The sequence below is a fragment of the Sinocyclocheilus rhinocerous genome, unplaced genomic scaffold (genome assembly GCF_001515625.1).
Source record: "Sinocyclocheilus rhinocerous isolate Xijiao unplaced genomic scaffold, SAMN03320098_v1.1 scaffold760, whole genome shotgun sequence".
NCBI classification, from domain to species: domain Eukaryota; kingdom Metazoa; phylum Chordata; class Actinopteri; order Cypriniformes; family Cyprinidae; genus Sinocyclocheilus; species Sinocyclocheilus rhinocerous.
The window spans coordinates 404469-410946 of NW_015667422.1; the positions used below are offsets into that span (position 1 = coordinate 404469).

Consider the following 6478-nt stretch of genomic DNA (forward strand, 5'->3'; position numbering starts at 1 on the left):
GCACGATTTACTAATTCGTTCCCTCGATGTACTAAAACGTGCGCACAATTTACTAATTCGTTCTCTTGATTTATAAATCGTGTGCACGATTTAGCAAATTGAGGGAACAAAATAGTAAAATGTGCGCAAAATTTATAAATCGACGGAACAAAATACTAAATCGTGTGCAGAATTTATAAATCGAGGGAACAAAATACTAAATCGTGCGCACAATTTATAAATCGACGGAACAAAATACTAAATCGTGCACACAATTTATAAATCGAGGGAACAAAATACTAAATCGTGTGCAGAATTTATAAATCGAGGGAACGAAATAGTAAATTGTGCGCACAATTTATAAATCGACGGAACAAAATACTAAATCGTGCGCACAATTTATAAATCGACGGAACAAAATACTAAATCGTATGCAGAATTTATAAATCGACGGAACAAAATACTAAATCGTGCACACAATTTATAAATCGAGAAATAGTAAATTGTGCACATGATTTATAAATCGAGGGAACGAAATAGTAAATTGTGCACATGATTTATAAATCGAGTGAACGAAATAGTAAATTGTGCACATGATTTATAAATCGAGGGAACGAAATAGTAAATCGTGCACACGATTTAGCCTATAATTTTTTTCCTGCATGCCATGTTCGGGGCTCCGTACAAAATTGCTAAAACTTTAACCAAAATTAAAATGAACACAGATAAAATATATACATAAAACTCATTCAAAATATTAATATTTTGTACAAGGCAAAAATTATTTTGCAGGGTGAATTCATGGAAACTGCGCCACTTTTTGCCACTCACCTCACTTGCTCGAAGTGGCCCAATTTAACTGGATTCACTCACTAATATGAAAATGAGATTTTATAGACAAGTGAAATGTCATATATTTCTATGCAAATGATTTAAATATGTTTAGTAAAATTACAAAAATGTTTTAGCTATTATTTAGCCATGCTCTTTAAAAAAGATAGATAGATAGATAGATAGATAGATAGATAGATTTTGTCAGCAACCGTATAAACTCCTGTATTTTTGGACAGTGGATGGAAATCAGGCTATAATAAATAGCACACATACTTCATCAAAAGTGACCTCCTCCAGATCCCAGTTGTTGATGTTGAAGAGCAGCACCACTCGGCCGTACTTGTCTCTGGTGGAGAGGATTCGTGGGTATCCGGCTTCAATGGTACTGCGCACGGCCTCTGCGGTTAAATTCTCAAACAACTCTGGATAGTCTCGCCTAAAACGCACATAACCTGTCAAAGAGGGAGAAAATCAATTCACGATTTGTACAATGTAATTGAAAGTGTACTCATTTATGGCATTGTAAGTGAATCCCCATTAAAGTCCTCAAGAGGTTCAGAAGACATCTCAACAATGTCTCAAACCTTTCTCACATTTGACAAGATATCAAAGTCTGCAATCTACAGTCATCATATTCTTCAAAGACCAGACGATCTGTTGTTCATTTTACAGCTCTAATACTCTTATGACAACAATTGTTGATTTATATGTAGTGTTTACTTTAACCTTGTAAAGCCTGGCATAATAGTCAGAAATAATACTCTGAAAATTTTTTTTTTTAATTGAAACTTTAGACAAAATATGAAAGAAAATCTAAAAATAGTGATAAAAATCCTTATGTCTTTTTTGAGTGTCATACTTGGTAAATCAGGCTTTTATAGTGTGATATAGTGAGAATATGGAGTTCAAACTGAGCAAAAATACACAATTTGGTGCAGTTGCTGATTTTTATATGGCCAAAAAGTAAGATGAAATTCTGATAGCTTGTAATGCAGTCAATGAGAATTTTTTTTATAACAGTATAGCAGACTACTTACACAAAATGCATATAAATATCAGATGTCACTCTATATCTCCCAAAAATATATAATGCTTAGGTTTCTGATTAAAGCACATGATCCGTGATTTTTTAGAGTGACGCTAAAAGGCCCTGTACTTGCTAGAAACTATCGATCAGATGACAGTAGGCATGTAGTAGATTGTGTACTACAGGTTTTTCAGCAAAGTTAATATAGAGGGCTTAGAAATGCGTTTATCAAATATGATAAAGCAGGCTTTATAGGGTTAATTTATGTCTATTTTGTATAATAAATTTCAGGAGCTATAAAAGAGCAATCTTTGTTTGTTGCCATTTTATATGGGAATAATATCAATTCATTTTCTTGTCATTCTATCTTAGTGTGTTTTGCTTTTTTTTGCAGTATTTTGTCCTGGTTCTCATGCATTGAAAGGTTCAGTCGTGTGTGTGTGCGAGTGTGTTTGACATGTTTCTGTGGGCCGTGCATGTGTATTAGAAATGTCAGTTTGTGTGAAATACACAGAACATCAAAGCTCAGCCTGTCTGCCTGTTCTCACAGAAAGAGAACCTGCCCTATTTCTGCACAAAGGCTCTCTTTGAAAGTTTCGAGAAAAGCCCAATTAAAGCAGAGAATTTCTCCCTGTCCCAGAGCCTGAGGATGCATAGATGAAGACAAAAGCATGTTCAGACGGCTACAATGACACAGCCTAGCGGGAAAACAATGGGGCTGCATCTTTTCGCAAACTTGTAAATGCATTTAATAAAACGCTTTACCTTTCATGAGCTCGTGTGCTCTTGTCACGTCAAACTTTCGGGCACGTATGAATCTCAGAAGAAGGGAATCTGGTTGGTTCTCAAATTTTTCTTGCACAGCTTTAGCAAGATGGTCCCCTTCGCTTGCCTTTTCTTTTATCATGGCCCTCAATTCCTTTATGGAAGACACTTTCCTCTCCTCCGTTTCATTCAGTTCATCTTTAGCCTTTGAGATGGGAAGATGAATGCACATATATGTGTGTGACTAAAAGATATGTTATAGGCTTTCTAGTAGGGTATAATATTGTGATACCTTCTGTTTTGTGTGATCCGGTAGTTTCTTGCAGGGTCCATAACCGGCCCGTGGTCCTTAACGCTCAGATGTTCGAGTTTAGTGCGTAACGCATGCTCCTCCTCAGACACCATATGAAATGTTCCGGTCTAATGGGATGAAAATGAAAAGAAAGGCTTATATTATGAGCCATGCTTGACAGAATCACAGACAAGAGGGTTTAAAGAAAGCTAATCCTGTGTCCAACTCTCAGTAAACCAGTAACTATTTAATAATCCCCATCACATGACCTACTGAAACACCTTGAGAAACAAGAGATTAGTTCATCCCATCAACTGCATTTAACAGTAGAGGTTATTATGGAAGCTGAAAGAGTAGTTACTTACAGCAGCCATGATGCTGAGATCCTCCAGTGGCTGAACGGAACTGAAAAAAAATTTCATATTTCACTGTACATCTCTAGATTTATTGATAACACTGGTTTAAATGGTATATTTGAGAGTTAAATAAAGTATAAGACAACAAGTCTACAACTTCTGCATGTAGATTCTTTTCCTTGTAAAAATAAAACCAAATATTAATGTAAGAAAGGTCATTCTTAGGATTAACTCTCTAAAATTAATCCTGTTTCTCAAGGCTTTTCTAATCTTTGCTGCAACAATCTTCACTTTATTTGTTAAGATGACTTATTGTTCAACATGCATAATTTAGTTACTTTTTAAAAATTTATCTTAAATCATTTAATTAAAATTTTGCAGTTTTCAGTCTGTTGAACTTGATGTAAACATAAAAACAGAACATTCCGGAATTCACTGTTGCGTCATATAATTAATTATTGTAAGTAATTATTTAAAAAGATTAACCCACAAATGTAAATTAGTCATTATTAAAACGGCATTTAAATTTTTTTTCTGAAGTGAACATATGCTTGACAATATTTTGTTTGATAGTTGAAATAGCCTTTAAGCTTGAACATTTATTTGCCTTATAGATAGATAGACAGACAGACAGACAGACAGACAGACAGAATAAAGCAATTTTGAATTGAATTAATTGAATTGAATAGAATAGAACAGTCATGACTGAGAAACAATTTCAAATATGAACAACAATATTGTTTAATACAGCAAACTGACACATCATTAGATTTGATGGGCTCTGATACTATTAATATCATCAAGCATTTTGCCTGATTAGAGAGCAACAGTATAAAAACTGTGATTTTCCACAAGAAACAACTGAAATACTATTCAGTAAAGTTAAAGATCTGCATTCAGTCAATTAATAAATAAATGATACAACTAAAAGCTTGTTTTAAGTATCAGTCAGTGCACCCTGAATCCAGTCCCAGCATCCTCTTAGCCTGTCAGCTTAAACTCAGAGCAAGTACATGACTTTAATAAGCCTCAGAGGCTGTGACTTACCTCAGCCGAGGGAGATTGAGAAGTGCAGGGCTGGATGAGGGGTGCAGGCGGGCGCTGCTTACTGAGAGATTAACCTGTCACACCCCATAACTCACAACACATTCATCTCATCTACATAATAAACATTCACCAGGGGAGGGACTGAACCGGATCAACTACAAAACATCAGCAGGTGGACAAAAAAAAGAGTGTGCACTGAACTCAGTTTTAGACTTTTTTTGCTTTTAGTATGTAATTGTTGAGTTTGTGATTGTGTTGAGGTCAGAAAAATAGTATGCCAATGCTTGTATAATATATTTTATTAATAAATAAACATTATACAATGCACAACAGAAAAGTATTTCAGTCATGTTTAAAATGATGTGAATTCAGATTTCATTTCTAGCTATTTGAATGCATATTTACTAATGAACCGCTAAGCATTATATAATGTAACTAGATTTTTTACATTTCTATACAAAACTGAGTGTCAGATGCAAGGGTGTTCACTGCAAAATGTTTTTCTTACTCAGTATTTTTTATTCTAGTATAAATCTCTAAACATTCGTAAATCAACATACTTGAGAAGCAAAATTATTTAAGATATGAAGTCTTGTTTACTGAAAAATTGAGTGAGTGTGCACTTAAAACAAGAAAAAATATCAGTGGGGCCAGAAAAATAAACTTAATTCGAAAGGGAAAACGCAATTATTTTTCTTACCCCACTGAGACATTTTTCAGAAAGCAAAATGTAATACATTGTCATTTTCCTTTTATAGTAAATGTATCTTGATCTAAGAAGAGTGCTGATTAGTGAATTCATGATCTTTCATCAGTTTTTGACATTTGATCATTTCATATGGCAAGCAGTTTGGAGAATGAATGGATGCATGGATGGGATCATTTCTGAATTTTTTTTTTTTTTTGAGGTCGTAGGCCATTAGTGCCTTTGAGAAATAAAAGAATAGAATTTTTAGCATAAATTAACATTTTATGATAAGAAATACCAGTGTGCAATATCAAGCAGTATAACAAACCGTTTTTGTACAGCGAAAATAACTGAAAGTGAATCACATCGGAAGCCTTGCATATTCAAGTTTAAATGTCCATGCGCGCGCTTACATAAAGACTTTATTCTGGTGATCTGGATTCAAAAGCCTCAAATCTGTGCTTTGATTTGGTCACAGACTAGATTAGAGAAACAGATACAAGCTGCAAATACAACACGAGTTATTTTTATAACAAAATAACCGTTCATTGTTGATTGCCTCAAAACATTGGCAGCCTAAATCAGTCGCACAGACGGACTGTGATCTAAAAGGCTCTAATCCTGCGACCACTGACTGAGATTCACAATAACATTATTACACGCATTTTGTACTGCATTGGGTTTTACACGTTATAATCCTCGCTGAGCAATCCTTGATGTTTATTCCCTCTTTAAACCCCTCTGTTATACAGCGAGCACTTTTTGTAATTAAGGTTTTGGTTTTGCAACTAAAAATATATTATAAAAAAGTAAACGGTAAACTGCCATTTGGGAAATTGTGGTCCTGCTCGCCCTCGTTTCATTAAGTTGGCTTGAGAAATACAACTTACTGATCTACTATTTAGTGACGTGACATGTGGCCAAGTATGGTGACCCATACTAGGAATTAGTGCTCTGCATTTATCCCATCCTAAGTGCACACACACAGCAGTGAACACACACACACTGTGAACACACACCCGGAGCAGTGGGCAGCCATTTATGCTGCGGCGACGGGGAGCAGTTGGGGGTTCGGTGCCTTGCTCAAGGGCACCTCAGTCGTGGTATTGAAGGTGGGAGAGAGCGCTGTACATTCACTCCCCCCACCTACAATCCCTGCCGGTACGAGACTCCAACCCGCAACCTTTGGGTTACGAGTCCGACTCTCTAACCATTAGGCCACGACATTTAAGCTGCTGCTTCTTCTTCTGAGCCAAAGTTTGAACACTAACTCCTTCTAGAGCTTTAAAGCTACAACCACCAAACTCGGGTCAGATCTTCTAAATTGTCTGACTTGGTGTGCTATGACTTTTCTAACTGATACGACTTACGGTTTTTGTAAACCAGACTATCATTACCACCAAAAATCTCATAGACTTTCATTGAGGGGGTGAAAACTTTTCTACAATTAGACTTATGGTGTATTTAAGCTGTCTATTGCTATAGCAAAG

The 6478-nt window shown here is 35.6% G+C and overlaps 1 pseudogene; it reads right to left on the reverse strand.

Moving 5' to 3' along the window:
- LOC107733938 (retinaldehyde-binding protein 1-like) overlaps window positions 1–4373 on the reverse strand; it is a 5457-nt pseudogene extending 1084 nt beyond the window's left edge.
- Between the last annotated feature and the right edge of the window lie 2105 nt (window positions 4374–6478).